This window comes from Miscanthus floridulus, chromosome 9 (assembly GCF_019320115.1).
Source record: "Miscanthus floridulus cultivar M001 chromosome 9, ASM1932011v1, whole genome shotgun sequence".
In the NCBI taxonomy this organism is placed as follows: domain Eukaryota; kingdom Viridiplantae; phylum Streptophyta; class Magnoliopsida; order Poales; family Poaceae; genus Miscanthus; species Miscanthus floridulus.
The window spans coordinates 16673603-16691764 of record NC_089588.1 but is presented as its reverse complement, the minus strand read 5'-3'; positions in this window follow the sequence as shown (position 1 = coordinate 16691764).

Genomic DNA, 18162 nt, shown 5'->3' with positions numbered 1-18162 from the left:
TCAAAATCGCTGGTTCTACCTCTGGTTATCATTGACTTTGAGGACATTCACTTGATGTTCTGCCTCAAGACGCAATGTCCAATTCTTGTCGATGTGGTGCCTGTAAGTGTCACTCGTACAATTATGTGTTATTAATATATGGTTAGGTCATGGAGTCTCTATCATGCGCGTGTGCTACACAGAATGCAACATGAAGATTAGGAGATGAGGTTTGATGACAGCCTGTATGCTCAACAGAAGAAAAAGGATTGGGTATCTCAACCCGATGAGGATAAGCGAGAACAAGCACACTTTGAGGATTGCATTGGACTAGGTCACTCTCTTTAGGGCAAGGCCAGTGAGCAAATTGTGAAGATTAAAGATGACAAGCAAAAATACGTCGGCCTTCACGTGGTGACCTACATATGAAACACACCGCTCGAATTTCAAGACATACAATGTGCAATGGCCCCCTACAAGTTTGTGTATGTCTACCTTTGCCTAGTCTTCATTAATAAGCTCAAAATAACAGAATTATGGTCTTAACACATGCATTGACCACTGCATTTGTGTAATGGTTTTGGTCTGAGGATGGAACGATGCTAGTCCTTGACCTAGCCGATTACCTGACGAACAACTATGAAAAATTCTTGGCACTTATACAAGAGTAGTTGAGGTATGCATGCTTATACATGAATATTTCTATATTTGCGATGATAGTTTGGAAACGACTTTGGTAGATTATTCTAGCTCGTCAGTGCATACATGTGGTACAAGTTCATGGGTGGACAATACAATTTAAATGAAAAAGAAACCGACGGGTGTAAATACCAATTGGCTTGTAAATTTTAAATAAATGCCCTACATTTGTAATATATATGTATGTAGCAACTAATTAGCCCCTTGTTTCGTCATATAGTGCCACAAGCAATCACCAGGAACGGTCCTCTGAGGGTACTATGTGTGCAAGTATCTTAGGGGAAACAGGCGATACACCATGAACTCAAGCGAAGTAAGTAATAGTGATATATCAAGTTTTTTTTTAATTTATGTTGCAAATGCATTGATGACTTATAAATATATTATGACTATAATCTTTCTTTGAAGGTTTAATATTGTGAACCAACTCACGGTCTCAAAGATAAAGACATCAGAAACATATGTACTGACATGTGCCGGTTCATCATGTGTGAGATTATTCACTATGATGGAAATATTTTGATGATACCTCTGATTTAGCAAAGCCAGAGTACCGAGAACTTGTTGATTTTGCTAGGATGGAACTGAAGAAAAAGATAAGTGTTGGTGACTTCATGCAACATATGAGTTAAAATCTTTCACGTGTGTCTATATATATAGGGTAAGGCAAATTTGTGGCTATCCCATAGAAGAACTTATTTTATGGCTAGCTTAGTTTACGATAATGTTTGTACAGATTTACGATACATGTGTTACTATAACTAATTAAGATATTTACCATAATGATGTAATAGACCACTTAGGACTTTAGGAGAAGTTGCAGTAATGTTGTAAATTAGTACGGTCGGTATAGTAACTCAAACCATAGAATAAGTTACTATATATAGCCAGCTGGAAAACAAATATATCGTGCTACTACGTGTCTTGCACAGTAGCACAATATATACTTAATGTGTAGAAACTGTGCAAGACATGTAGTAGCGCGGAATATACTTAATAATAGTAGGAGTAATATAAGGAGAACATTTAATTAATATGGTTCCGGTATATATATATTTGGTATTTTGAGCACACTTACAACAACACGAACACGACACACATTACATCATCTGTCTTATATAATATATAGTAGGTTGTGGGCCAACTCCTCTTACATGCCACTGTGTAGCGTGACATGTGAATTAGTCTCCGCATACACGCAACGCATATATGCACACACAGACGGGAGTAGGTTATTCGTATATGTAGTACGTAGTGTACATATATATAGTAGGAGTAAATATCTAGGTGCGCGTATGCGCACATTTGTGCCGTGCGTTCGTGCCAGCGTGCTGAATTCTGTGTGCGCATCATATTGGGCCTTGCACGCATGCGAGGGGCCCATTGGTGTTGGCCACGACAACGGGGCCAATGGTGATGTTGGTAGTGGGATAGCAATAGCAGAATGTGGTGCTGGTGCCTGGGGCAACCGGGTTAAGGACGAGTATCAACGAGATGCCGCGTAAAAGGTAAGTGCCCAGGGCTTGAAAGAACGTAGTGGAGTTTGTGAATCCGGAAGGACACGGGTTTTGGGATGGTGGCGGTGGAGCCGGTGACTGTGCCCGCACTGAAGCCGCCGTCAATACGAGTGCCACGGCTAGGAACAGAAGCGCAGGGAATACAACGGACTTGTTGTTGGACGCCATCGCTAGTAGCTAAGCTGTGGATGATGGATATATGTGTGTGTGTTTTCTTCTCAACTATGTGTGTTTGTGATTGAAGGTGTATCGGCCATAACTAGTATTTATAGGCCATCCATCGGCAGGCATGCGATCACTCGCGCAAGGCGTACGTAGCCCTAGCGCATGCAGGTCATCAGTCTACAGGATGCAAGTGTCTTTGGGGCTAGTGGTGCTCAGTCCGTGCTTGTCCGGCTGGCGGCGGCACACCAACGAAGAAGAAACAACGTACCCTCCTGGACATTCAAGGTCGTCCCATGCTAGCTATATCTTGTTCCATACTTCCAATCTAGGCTTCTCCGTCCGCTCACACAAACAAAAAGAGACACGATGCATGCCTGCCTACGGCTTATCCTAGGAGTAGAAGCACTTAGAGACTTGAAAATTGCAACAAGTACGTAAGAGTAATGCGCCTATGTATACTCCAACTAGCTATAGATTACAAGACCTACGACAGCTATAAGATCCTAGAAACCAACAAAAAAGAAGAATACGCTAAGGGATATACAGGGTGATGTAGGTAGCATATATAATGATATAAGCCTTTAAGGACTTTATTTTACACTGCAGTACATCACCGCAGGATCTAAACCTTGCATCACAACCGAAATTGTGTCTGACACAGGGTATTCGGCAGTAACGGAGGTGCCCCTATCACTGGCGATTTACGACCAGGTAGTGTAGCACTGCCGGGTGAATCAACCAACCTGCAGTGAAATCATCATGAGTATCACCGCCACCAGTTTGACGCATAACCCTGTCACGTTAAAGCCTGACGCGATCGTTGTGGTTTGAATTGGCAGTGATAGGTGCCTTCACTGACGGCGAGTGAATAACTTCCTCAAAAAATTTTCTAGATCTTAAACTTACAAATCAACAGTGAAAAGCAATCACTATTGGCTCCATCATACCCAACAGTGAGTATCTGTTCTAGTGCAGTGTCATTTCGAATCATATGACATAAATTTTTTTCCTTAGAATCATCTGTTGTGAGCTGTAGAACAGAAACCTATACACTATGCATGCTTCAAATTAGTGATTCTATAACGCAGGCTCTTGTAGGCATTGCAGCTTATGATCCAACTTGTATGCGGATGACAACAGCCCGCGGAAAGCAAAAATTGGTACCTTTATATTGTTTTTTTTTCTTGAATAAATCCACTCGTTAGTTGCGATGACAGCCGTCGTCAGTGATTCTAGCATTTTACTTTTACTTATCAGTTGTCACCCTATGCATGATAACTAGCATGATCTAAGGGCCTATTTGGGACTTGGGAGAGCTCCGTTATTACTGAAAACTGAGATCCAAAGCACCAGCTCCACCATGGATCTCTGCTCTCACCATGGAACTAGATAATTTGTTTGGTTTGTAGGACAACTCTAGATTCACAAAATTAAAATTTTGGTGGAAATGGCCACGTGCTCTTATTAGGGTTGCATGATATATAATTTTTTAACATATAGCACACGTGTTTTGTTCATATTTGATTTAAAGTAATGTTATAATTTTTTTTTGACAACACACAAATGCAATATATCAACATAAATCTTCATGAGCATCTAACATTAATGAATGAGATAGATAATTATCCCACGTCCATGACAACATCTCAACACAAATTTGATTGTCCACGCATAGAAATAATTAACTGAGCTAGCTCGGCTCCCTATTTAAGCTAATTAATCACTTGAATAATTTAGCATAATGCAGATCAATTGGCAATCAGATGAAGAATTCTTCAGCAGCCCAAGATTTTGTGGATTACTTGACAGCAATAAATTATTTATGGGGATGCTAATTAAACATCATTGAGAACGTTTGGGTAGTACCCCTGCTTAGCAAGTGCCTGCAAAAGAAGGCCATTCCCAGCTCCAACATCAAGAATAGGGTATTTGGAGAATAAACTTTGGTTGACTTCACTTTTGATGATGTCTTATGGAATCCTCCCTTCAATAATGTTACACAAACTTTTCGTCCAAACTGCAACTGTGTCCAATACATCTGCACCAAACCTACAAACAGGAGGTTCTGTTAACATCCTAAAATAGAACATCCTCTTGCATTCTCAGTATTCTAGGGAAACAAGAAAAAAAGTAGTAGCAAGATCGAATGGAGAAAAGGTTAGGTTTTGGGAAGACAACTGGTTAGGAACCTCTATTCTGGCCATTCAGTATTGAAACTCTATCGGTTTGTTAATGGAAAAATAGATCAGTAGCTAGTTTGTGGGATGTTGTTTCCCTTAAGTGTACTTTTAGGAAGATGGGTGACGAAAATCTGCTAGAGTTATGGGACCAAGTTTATCAGCTTGCTTCTACCATAATTTTTAGGCACGAAGAAGACTCCTTGGTATGGAAGTTTTCCTCAAATGGCATTTACTCAGTTCCATCTTTATATAAAGTCATTAATTTCATAGGCATCCAACCAGTTTTAATTTCTGGTATCCGGGATATTAAATCCCCCCAAGAGTCCTGTAACAAGAGGCAATCTCAGTAAGACAAGTCAAGTGGAGGATCGTAATTGTCTTTTTTGTAAGGAGGAAGAGTCAGTAAACCATTTGTTCATTGGTTGTGTGGTAGCTCAACAGCTTTGGGTTACCCTTTCTAAAGTTTTTGATGCACAGTTAGGTGGTTCTTTAGATTCTATAGGAAAGTTTTGATGAAGTAATAAATGTAATGGTGTTTTAAACATGTTTACTTCTGCTGCTGTTTGGAGCCTCTGGAAACTCAGAGAAATGATCTATGCTTTCAGCGAATGTCGTGGAGGAGTATGGCCATGCTTCCTCTACAAATTGGCAGTGATGGTACAAAGATGGGCGACTCTGTGTTCACAGGAGAAGTGGGAGGTTCTGCTGATGAAAGTTGCTCTGATCAAGGAAGTCGCTGGTTAAGTGATGTGGCTTCAGAACTAGAAGCAGCCTTTGAACAAATCCGGAACCGCTGGGGAGAGAAACCCGGTACCAGCTTCTCTCCCCAGGTGGCTGCTTGTGTGGCACTATGACGTTATTGTATATAGCAACTAATTAACCTTATGTTTCGTCATAGTGCCACAAGCAGCCACCTAGAACCGTCCTATGTGGGTACTACGCGTGTGATTATCATGGAGATAATGGGAGATACACCATGAACTCTAACGAAGTAAGTAATAGTGATATATGAAGTTTTTTTTATCTGTGCTTGAATTCATTGATCACTTATAGATATATTATGATTATAATCTTTCTTTGCAGGTTTATTATCGGGAACCAACCGACGGGTCTCAAAGGTAGAGACAACAGAAACAGATGTATTGACATGTGCCGGTTCATCATATGTAGATTGTTCGCTGCGATGGGAAATATTTTGTTGATACCTCTTATTTAGCAAAGCCAGAATACTGAGAACTTGTAGGTTTTGCTAAGCTAGAACTGAAGAAATATAATTGTTAGGTCTTAATGCAACATTTGAGTTAAAAACTTTGATGTGTGTGTGTCTATATATATAGGATAAGGCTAATTTGTGGCTAGTTATAGAATAACTTATTCTATGGCAAGCTTAGTTTACCATAATATTTGTACTAATTTATGATACATGTGTTGCTATAACTCATGATGATATTGACCGTAATCTTATAGTAGATCATTTAGGAGAAGTTACATTAATCTCGAAAATTAGTATAGTCGGTATCGTAACTCAAAGTGGTCATAGAATAAGTTAATCTATATATAGCCAGCTAGAAAACAATATATCATGCTACTACGTGTCTTGCATAGTAGCGGGCGATATATACTTAATGTGTAGAAACTGTGCAAGACATGTAGTAGCGCGGAATATACTTTAATAATAGTAGGAGTAATATAAGAGAACATTTAATTAATATGGTTCCAATATATATATATATATATATATTTGGTATTTTGAGCACACTTACAACAACACGAACACGACACACATTACATCATCTGTCTTATATAATATATAGTAGGTTGTGGGCCAACTCCTCTTACATGCCACTGTGTAGCGTAACATGTGAATTAGTCTCCGCATGCAGACAACGCATGCACACACAGAGACGGGAGTAAGTTATTCATATAGGTAGTACATATATAGTGTATATATATAGTAGGACTAAATAGCTAAGTGCATGTATGCGCACATTTGTGCCTTGTGTTCGTGCGAGCATGCTGCGCATCATATTGGGGCCTGCACGCATGCGAGGGGGCCATTGATGTTGGGCACGACAACGGGCGGTAAGGGGGGAAGAGCGTTGATGGTGATGTTGGTTGTGGGATAGCAAAAGCAGTTTACGAGGCTGGTGCCTGGGGTGACCGGGCCGGTAGGGATTAATACCAGAAGGATGCCGCGTAAAAGGTACTCGCCCGTGCCTTGAACGAACGCCAGGGAGTTAGGGTAGCCGGAAGGACATGGGTTTTGGGATGGTGGCGGCGGTGACGACTGCGCCCGCACTGAAGTCGCCGCCGTCAACACGAGTGCCACGGCGAGGAACAGAAGCGCAGGGAAAACAACGGACTTGCTGTCGGATGCCATCGCTAGTAGCTGTGGATGATGTGTGTTTGTGATTGAAGGCGTATCGGGCAAACCTAGTATTTATAGGCATCCATGGGCAGGCCGGTGATGGCTCGGCGCAAGGCGTACGTAGCTAGCCCTAGCGCATGCAGGTCATCAGTCTACAGGTTGCAAATGTCTTTGGGGCTAGTGGTACTGCTCAGTCTGTACTTGTCCGGCTGGCGGCGGAACACCAATGAAGAAACAAGAAAAGCTTAAGTTTCCAACGATAGAACGTACCCTCCTGGACGGTTCGAGGTTGTCCCATCTTGGCTTGTTCCATACCTCCAATCTAGGGCTTCTCCGTCAGTTCACAAAAACCAAAAGAGACACGATGCACAAGCGTGCGCGCATTGCAGCCATGCATGCCTCATGCCTACCTGCCTGCCTGCCTGCCTGCTTACGGGCTACGGCTTATCCGAGGAGTATCCTTCTGGACTTAGAGACTTGAAACTTGCAAACAAGTACGTAAGACTAATGCGCCTGATCGTAACTTGCTGCCATACACAAGCTAGTGCGTACGTACCTGTATACTCCTACTAGCTAGCTATAGATTACAGGACCTACGACATGTCTAAGATGGTACTTTAGAAACCAACGAACAAGAAGATCGTAATGTAGATAGCATAATAATATAATCCTGTAAAAACTTTGTTTTACTTTGATTTGTATGTTTCAAGTTGACTGGCATTTGATGACAGAAGAAGAAATTTTACTTAGAATCATCTGTTGTGAGCTGTAGAACAGAAACCTATACAATATGCATGACTTAAATTAGTGATTCTATATAACAGATGCCCTGTAGGCATTTGAGCTTTTGACCAAATCGTTATACGGATGAGAATAGCCTGCGGAAAGCAAAATTGGGACCTCTTTACATTGTTTTTTGCTTGACGAATAAATACAGGTTAGTTGCGGTGAGAGCCACTAGCACACAAACTATTTTCAGAGGTGGTCAAAAAATATTTTCAGAGATGGTCATGCAGCCTGCCTCTGTCAAAACATCATTGTTAATCACAGTTAACAGAGGCGGTGCTTAATGCCTGTCTACAGAAATCGATTAAAAATGAAAAAAGGGTCATCAAGCCCGGTGCTGAGCCGGTACCAGCCCATGTTGAGCTACTGCCTGAGATCCGCCACCGCCCGTCATTGCCTGACATCCGCCTCTGCTTGAGGAATGATGGAGGTCGCCGCCGATGGAGGAGGTCGGCCTTGCGACTGTGGAGAGAGAAAAAGATGTACAAGTACAACGACTAGATCTCATGTATCCTCGACCTCTCGAATCCGGACATGGCAAGCATGGAGGTGTAGTAGGCCATGTTTTTGGGTCTTTTTGTAGTAGTGAACACGAAGACAGATCGATCACCTTCAAATACCAGTGAAAATGACACTATCAAGTCATGTATATATTAAAAGACTGGTGTTATATATTATTAATATGAGAGTAATTACTGTTTTCTAGGTCCAAATTGGATTGTTCGTCGGTAAAGGTATCTATGGGCATGTTTGGGACCACTTATATAAGGTTCATTTATAATTTAATCAAGATTTTCTTATAAGCTGCGGTCAAAAAAAATCTCCGGTAGAAAAAATCAGAGATGTTTAGCAATCCTGATTGTGTAGCAATCAAGGGTGTAAAAGGACATATTTGCCCCTAACATTCTTGGCCATCTTCCCCAGGAGCACCTGCTGTTCCTCGAGCGAATGAGCCTTGCAATGTCGGAGGGAAGGCATGTAGGAGTGCCCGCCTGTGAGCAGGTTCTGGCCTTGGGCGCCTCCCTCGGCCATCCGAGGCGCCGCCGGAGGAGAAGATGCGGGAGTGGCCGCGTGCAAGCGGGTTTCCTCAGCCATGTGTGCCTCCCTCGGCCATCCAAGGCGTCGCTGGAGGAGCAGATGCGGAAGCGGACGAGACGGGAGTGGGGGTCACCGAGGCGCTCTGACTGAGCCCGCGACGACTAGCCTCACACACGAGTGGGCGGGGGAGGCGAGCGGGGAGCTGTGCGGGATGCGATAGGAAAAACGCCTGCGCTGGACGAAACAGGAGCGGGAGGCTGCGGTGCCGAGAACACAGTATGCAATGCAAGTTGGATTCTTTTGACCTCTCAATTCCTAGACAATCTAAAAAGAATCAAGGGTGTTTGGGTTGGATTCTCAATTATTTTCACCAAGAATCTTATTATAAGCGGTCCCAAACACGCCTTATATCTTCAAAATAAACAGACAATCTGAATGACAACTAGTGGACTAATTCTTTAAGTGGAGATGATTGACCTAGGTCCACATGAAGGGGTTGAGCAAGGCTAGGAGATGGTGGAGACGATGATCATGGCCATGGTGCAAGTGCTCAACATTGGAGAAGAGAGACAGAGATTGAAACAAGCCCTAAGGCAAATGTATATGCAATAGGGTTTTGTATCTCCGGTCCACAGGTGCAACAGAGTGCATATCTGGATTTAGGATATACAACCATACTATTAAGAGGAAAATTTTAAAGCGATTACCGATATCTAATGCCACTAGGTGATGAATAACAATGCATAAGCATTAGATCTAGGGGGATGTGGCCAAGAAGCAAGTGAAAAAAGCTTTATTTTTTTAATAAAAATGCTAACTCAGTGCTTAAAGGTGTTGGTGTTCAAATAGAACACATTTGGAGTTAGTACATTTAAAAAATGTTCGAGAGAAGGGATTAGAGTATAGGTTTCTGCACTCATCACCAGATATAAGCATAGGCTCCACACTTGGTTAGACAACTTGGTCACCAGATTTGTCTAGTAGTCCCAGGGTTAGAGCACCAGCTTTTTAGTGGGTCTAGAAACCATGCTAGACAGTGCTCCTAGACCCACTGGATTTCAAATAATTATTTGTCAAAAATAACTTTTTCTGTTTGAAATATGATTATTTCTCCAAGATGAAGAAAGTATATGTTATTTTTAGGGCTAGCTGTTGGACGTGTTTCTGGTCTATTCTTCAAAAGGAGAATGATAAGACCAAAAGGAAGTGGGCTATCAAATGATTGAGACTAGGACAATGGACATCTTTGCTAAGCTTGGGCAGTTGTCTCACTACTATAGATTCATGCATCACTACCAGGTCTAAATCTAGCATCACTGTCAGAATTGGATCCGGGAGAGGGCAAAAAAAAATGTGTTTCTATGATTCAAACTTAGGATCTCGACATTTTCTCAAACGTCCATATGCTACCCAACACTTGTAACTATATAACTAATGATAGTTCCTTTAGTTGATAGCTAGTTGGGTGGCTTTCGACCAAGTTGGCTCGAGGTTGAGCAAGTTGTAGGGTAAAGTCGTTAGTTGTTTGGATCGTGTTTTGAAAAGTTGGTCGGGATGAGTGGTAGACTCTCCCAGTTCGTGTTTTGTTGCCCGGTTTTCACTCAAAAAACTAGACCGACCCTTGTATTTTTATTTTCTATCTAATAAAAATTGCGGCAAACCTTTTGCCGCCCCTTCTAAAAAATTTCTATCACTTACGAAACTTATATTGTATATTTGACATTTTAAATAAATCTCAAATATAAAGTTTGTTAACTGCAAAGTTGTAGATCTTGTTGAGTACTACAACTATGATGTTGACTTTGTCTCAATTCGACATTGTCAACCATTTCATATTTGTACATATACACCATTTCAAGTTAAAAAGTTATCAACTATAAAGTTAAAAAGATCCATGGACCCCAGCTCCACATTCACAGATCTAGCATGTCACACGGATCAAGAAAATGCAGCCAGTGGCAGCACAAAAACGAACATTTATATTGGAGAAAGCATCAGAAAGTAATATTAAGCTAGGCTCCAATTCAAGCTCATCTGATGACAACTGGATAACATTGAATCGCAAAATGCTACTACCAAATCAACTATCTCCGAACAGCTATCCTGAAATTACTTCCTCGATGACACATGCACCAGTATTTCGAAACAAACAAACTAGTTCAGTGTTGCATGTTCAAATCAAGAAGATAGTTGGTTGTACAACATAGTTGATTTTTTTTAGAACAAAGGCATTCACCCAGCTTTGTGGAAAGCATAACGAACACCAACGATCCAGGAACTGGGGTTACCAGTTTTACAGTTTAGGCCCAAAAGAAACTACGGGAGTTTTAACAACCATCGACTCTCCCCTTACCAATGGCTTAACCAAACACATAATAGCTAAAAACTAGTAAACAACTCTACTAAGGCAAAGCTAAAAGCATTCAACTACATCGAAGAAGATAGCGTAGGTAACTTTGAATCAGTAAGCGTTCGCCGCCATCACATTTATCATCTCGTCAGCCATGGGACTCAGCTTGGCTTTCACCAGAGGGCGCCAGGTCTTGATTAACATCAGAGTCTTGCGTATGATCGCCTTCGGGGATGACATCACCTTGTTGAACAGCACATCATTTCGGGTCTTCCAAATGGTCCATAATGCACCTTTTAAGAATTCAGCCTTTTCAGCCATTGTCTTCGAGAGAACAGTTGTGCCATCATCTTGTATCCTGGAGCTTTGTCTGCTGATCACTTGCAGCTTGTTGATCTGCCTGGCTTCATTTGTGATTGTCATCTTTGCTTCCTCAATGCTTGGCTTAAGCACAGCCTGTTCTTCACCAAAGATAGCTTTCTGTGTCTGGATATTAGCATTTGACAGTTCCTGACTGGTACCTTCACCCTTTTTCCCAGCTTCCTTGGTCTTCAGGATATCAGTACTGTCAGCATTTTGGCTTCTGGAACCCTGATTATCTAGTGTGCTCATACTGGTGAGGATCACTTCTTTCTTAGTTAACAACTCTACAGCATTGGCTGACTTATGTGAGACCTCTACTTCAGTGTTGATAACCATCTGATCAGAGATTTGAATGGTTGGTATGTCCACACAATGAAGATATGCAGATTCCATACCCTTCTGTTGTACTATACTGACGAATTCGTCAGTCTTAGCCTGTGTCACACTAGAAATTGGTTCCTAGGTTACATCTTCTGTCAGAGTAAAACCCAGTTCAGACAAATCATCAACCAGAATCCTTTCCTTTTCCTGAGAATTCACCACCTTTCCATTTGTCTTATGCATCTCTAAAGCCGACTCCTGAATCTCCTGAATTAAATCAGGCAGCAACCTCTGATGAAGTCCTATCTCTTATTGTGGTAAGAATGATGAATTGGATGAGCCCATCAAGCCAACACAGTTGATTTTAGCAGAGGATCCCACACCATTCGCCTGACATCGACGCCGCGGGCGTCGGCAGCGCCTGTCCTCCGTAGCTTGCCGGGGCCGTCAGAGAGGCCACGCCGCACACCGTCCGGCGACACCCCAGCCACCTTCACCCCACGCCGGCACTTCTCACTAGTCATCTTTGATCCCCTGCTGCTGTGACTCTGCCCCATGCCAGTGCCTCCCCAGTCACCTCCACCTGAAGCCGCGACTCCGCCCGACTCCGAAAGGGCAAACAAAGGGCATGGAGGGGTGGTCCCCCATTGGGATGCACGAGAGTTGTAGCATGGAAACTCCACAAGTGAAGTAGGGCACGATGGGTTATCAATAGTTCATATCGTGGCCTTGATGAGACATTAGGTTGAATGGACCCATTCTTTCGATGTCATTTCTCAGATCATTGGAAGAAGGGGCCTCAATGACCGCCTCATACCCTAAAGAGCGAGAACCTAATCCACCCTCACCACCAATTCAGAAGGCATCACCTGATCGAGAAGCAAGAAGCCTCGAAACCTAAAGGGCTAGAACCTAACCCACTACATATCCCCAACCAAGAATCCACCCTACCCAAGCGACAAAATGTGGCTCAACAACACGAAGGCCTAGAAGCCAAATGGTCACGACACATAAGAAGACACTATCAGTTGACATGAAGAAGTGCATGTTCGAATTATCAAAGAGTAAAAAGACAACAACTAGTAGCCGACAACGTGTCAACAAGTCCGGCTCCTTGAAGACCATAAGAAGGCCAACAAAAGAAGATTACAAAGATGTCCCCAAACATTATCTGCTTGGCTAGGCCTCTATCCCGTGGCATGAACTCCACAAGATTCTGCCTCAAAAATTACTTTTCTTAGTGGCCCAAGCAAGGTTATCATCAGAGGTAGAACCAAGGGGCTAGCAGGGGTTGTGGCCCCCCCAATGCAGGATAATTTGTTTTAATACCCTTGTAAAATTTCCATTTTGTAGCACATCAAGGCATAAATTCACTCACTTTTTATCACAATATTATGATTTTTTATTATGAATACTAAGTACATGTGTAGAAACATTTAAAAAATTACTGAGATGTACACTTATGTATATGTTTATCATACTTAGATATGTCATCATATATGTCTGGCCCCCCTTAATCAAAATCGCTGGTTCCACATCTGGTTGTCATTGATTTTGAGGACATTCAGTTGATGTTCTGCCTCAAGACTCAGTGTCCAATTCTTGTCGATGTGGTGCCTGTAAGTGTCACTCGTACAATTATGTGTTATTAATATATGGTTAGGTCATGGAGTCTCTATCATGCGCGTGTGCCACGCAGAATGCAACATGAAGATTAGGAGATGAGGTTTGATGACGGCATGTATGCTCAACAGAAGAAAAAGGATTGGGTATCTCAACCCGATGAGGATAAGCGAGAACAAGCACACTTTGAGGATTGCATTGACTAGGTCACTCTCTTTAGGGCAAGACCAGCGAGCAAGTTGTGAAGATTAAAGATGACAACCAAAAATACGTCGGCCTTCACGTGGTGACCTACATATGAAACACACCGCTCGAATTTCAAGACATACAATGTGCAATGCCCCCCTACAAGTTTGTGTATGTCTACCTTTGCCTAGTCTTCATTAATAAGCTCGAAATAACAGAATTATGGTCTTAACACATGCATTGACCACTGCATTTGTGTAATGGTTTTGGTCTGAGGATGGAACGATGCTGGTCCTTGACCTTGCCGATTACCTGACGAACAACTATGAAAAATTCTTGGCACTTATACAAGAGTAGTTGAGGTATGCATGCATATACATGAATATTTCTGTATTTGCGATGATAGTTTGGAAATGACTTTGGTAGATTATTCTAGCTCGTCAGTGCATACATGTGGTACAAGTTCATGGGTGGACAATACAATTTAATTGAAAAAGAAACCGACGGGAGTAAATACCAATTGGCTTGTAAATTTTAAATAAATGCCCTACATTTGTAATATATATGTATGTAGCAACTAATTAGCCCCTTGTTTCGTCATATAGTGCCACAAGCAATCACCAGGAACGGTTTTTTGAGGGTACTACGTGTGCGAGTATCTTAGGGGAAACAGGCGATACACCATGAACTCAAGCGAAGTAAGTAATAGTGATATATCAAGTTTTTTTATTTATGTTGCAAATGCATTGATGACTTATAAATATATTATGACTATAATCTTTCTTTGAAGGTTTATTATTGTGAACCAACTCACGATCTCAAAGATAAAGACATCAGAAACATATGTACTGACATGTGCCGGTTCATCATGTGTGAGATTATTCACTATGATGGAAATATTTTGATGATACCTCTGATTTAGCAAAGCCAGAGTACCGAGAACTTGTTGATTTTGCTAGGATGGAACTGAAGAAAAAGATAAGTGTTGGTGACTTCATGCAACATATGACAAATGAGTTAAAAACTTTGATGTGTGTGTCTATATATATATATATATATATATATATATATATATATAGGGTAAGGCAAATTTGTGGCTATCCCATAGAATAACTTATTTTATGGCTAGCTCAGTTTACGATAATGTTTGTACTGATTTATGATACATGTGTTACTATAACTAATTAGGATATTTACCATAATGTTGTAATAGACCACTTAGGACTTTAGGAGAAGTTGCAGTAATGTTGTAAATTAGTACGGTCGGTATAGTAACTCAAACCATAGAATAAGTTACTATATATAGCCAGCTAGAAAACAAATATATCGTGCTACTACGTCTCTTGCACAGTAGCACGATATATACTTAATGTGTAGAAACTGTGCAAGACATGTAGTAGCGCGGAATATACTTAATAATAGTAGGAGTAATCTAAGGAGAACATTTAATTAATATGGTTCTAGTATATATATATTTGGTATTTTGAGCACACTTACAACAACACGAACACGACACACATTACATCATCTGTCTTATATAATATGTAGTAGGTTGTGGGCCAACTCCTCTTACGTGCCACTGTAGCGTAACATGTGAATTAGTCTCCGCATACACGCAACACATATATGAACACACAGACGGGAGTAGGTTATTCGTATACGTAGTACGTAGTGTACATATATATAGTAGGAGTAAATATCTAGGTGCACGTATGCGCACATTTGTGCCGTGCGTTCGTGCCAGCGTGCTGAATTATGTGTGCGCATCATATTGGGCCTTGCACGCATGCGAGGGGCCCATTGGTGTTGGGCACGACAATGGGGCCAATGGTGATGTTGGTAGTGGGATAGCAATAGCAGAATGTGGTGCTGGTGCCTGGGGCAACCAGGTTAAGGACGAGTATCAACGAGATGCCGCGTAAAAGGTAAGTGCCCAGGGCTTGAAAGAACGTAGTGGAGTTTGTGAATCCGGAAGGACACGGGTTTTGGGATGGTGGCGATGGAGCCGGTGACTGCGCCCGCACTGAAGCCGCCGTCAACACGAGTGCCACGGCTAGGAACAGAAGCGTAGGGAATACAACGGACTTGTTGTTGGACGCCATCGCTAGTAGCTAAGCTATGGAAGATGGATATATATATGTGTGTGTGTGTTGTCTTCTCAACTATGTGTGTTTGTGATTGAAGGTGTATCGGCCATAACTAGTATTTATAGGCCATCCATCGGCAGGCATGCGATCGCTCGCGCAAGGCGTACGTAGCCCTAGCGCATGCAGGTCATCAGTCTACACTACTAGAGGCGCCCTCTTTGCCGAGGGCCCAGGGCACTCGGCAAAGGCCCAAAAGCCCTCGGCAAAGGCTTTGCCGAGCGCCGCCCTCGGCAAAGAGCCCTCGGAAAAAAATTTAACAGCAAAGAGGCTCTTTGCCGAGGGCCATTTGTCGGGCACTCGGCAAAGCCTTTCCGGGGGCCAACGGCGACACTCGGCAAAGAAAAGCAGCCGTCAATGGCGCTGCTCCGTTGACGGCGCCTTTGCCGAGTGCCGACAGTAGGGCACTCGGTAAAGACATTTTTTATTATTTTTTCAAAAACTCTTTGACGAGTGCCACGGCGGCGCGCACCCAGCTTGGCACTCGGCAAAGATTTTTTGCTTTTTTTAAAAAAAATCTTTGTCGAGTGCAATGTCCTGGCTCTCGGCAATGTTTCCCAGCTTTGCCGAGTGCCATGGCCATTGCACTCGGCAAATCAACCGAAATCGCATTTTTTTGTTTTTTGCATTCCACTGACACAAACAGTTCAAATATATATATCACATGTCACATATATATCACAAACATCACAATAATCACATATATATCACAACAAAACCATTTTCACACATTATATCACAACCACAACTCAAATAACAACATATCGCAACCACAAGTCAAATATCACAACCACAAGTCACAAATTCACAACCACAGTCCATCAAGTCCAAGCACAAGTCACAACCACAAGTGAAGCTCAAGTCCAAGCACATGACGAAGCACAACTCCTCAAAAAGCGGCCTATGACATGATGGTGAAGCAAAGGCTCCATCATTCGGTGACGCATGAGCGGGGTTATTCGAACCCGCTGACGGAAGCTGCAAAAAGGATAAGAGGTTGCATGTGTGAGATTCATCTAGTAAGTTTCTATGTGAAGCATTGGTGTATGTCATAGCTAGTGCAAGCATCTAGTAAGTTTCTATGTCAAGCATCTAGTAAATTGAGAATGTCAAGCATGGTTGTATGTCATAGCTAGTGCAAGCATGTAGTAAGTTTCTATGTCAAGCATCTAGTAAGTTTCTATGTCAACCATGGTTGTATGTCAAGGAAGCATCTAGTAAGAGTGAACTTTCATACTTACAGGAGTGGCTGTAGGAGTAGGCGGTGGAGGAGCTGCCAACGGCAAAGGTACACTCCCTTGCTGGACATTCCGCATGAAGGCCTCCATTTCTTGCATCCTCCTCTCCTAGGCCGCGAACGCTTCCCTCTGGGCCTACAGCTGCACGCTCTGAGCCTCGACTATGAGCTTCTAGGAATGCAGCTCGGCCTGCAATACAAACTTCAATGTTTTAGTAATGCAAATGTAACTTAGGTGTGCAAATATGAACGTACGATGAGTAAAACAGGACGTACCTTGAGAGCATCGACCCACTGTAGTGACGGAGTAGGCCATGGGCGTATGGGCTGGCTAGAGCTTGTGCTCCGTGCTCGGAGCACGCCGAGAGAGGGAACAGTGGTGGAGTCAATGGCGCCGTCTGCAATCCACAGCCGCCCATGCTTTTTGCCTCCTCCTAGCCTCATGATGGTCTTTGCATCAATGGGCTCAGTGCGCACATCGTAATCTTCCCCATGGACCTCCCTCACCTTTGAGGTGTACTCTTGGACCTTAGTGTGCACGGTCGGGTCGAAGTACACCTCGCGTGGGGCAAACGGGTCGAAGGAGACAGGGGAAGACGCCTTGCCCATGTGGGACATAGCCCACGCAGAGAACTCCGAGACCTCCATGCCCGGGTGTGCAGCCTCCTGCGAGTAAGACGGCAAGATGGTGAGAAATAAGGCAGAACTCAACGTCAAATAAGATAAAAGAAATCACTTACATATGCTTGTTTGTAGGTGGGGAGGCTGCGGCTGCCTTGATGGTGAGCAGCGCCTCGCCTCAGCAGATGCTGGTCCTGCTGCCTCGCGTGGTTCTCAACGAAGTCATTGGACAACCACCTATCCACGATCATCTCCCAGCACACGGAGTGGGATCAGCACCACCAGGGAATCACCTACAAGTCATCGATTATTTGACATAGAAAAAGATAAAATTAAATCGACTTAATCTCAAAACGAATCATTATTAATGTTTTTCATCTACCTCAAGGTACTAGGCCCGAGACAGCTCCACCTGTCTTGCATCAGGCTTGCTGATGGACTGCTTCAACACCATGGCGTAGTAGTCTCTATGGGCCTGCACACGTGCCTCGTGGTGCATGTCGGTGACGTACTTCCTACAGGCGCGCGGCAGCCGCCTGATCCACCTGGGCCTCAAGTCCTTCTTCCTGCTTGAAATACCTCTGC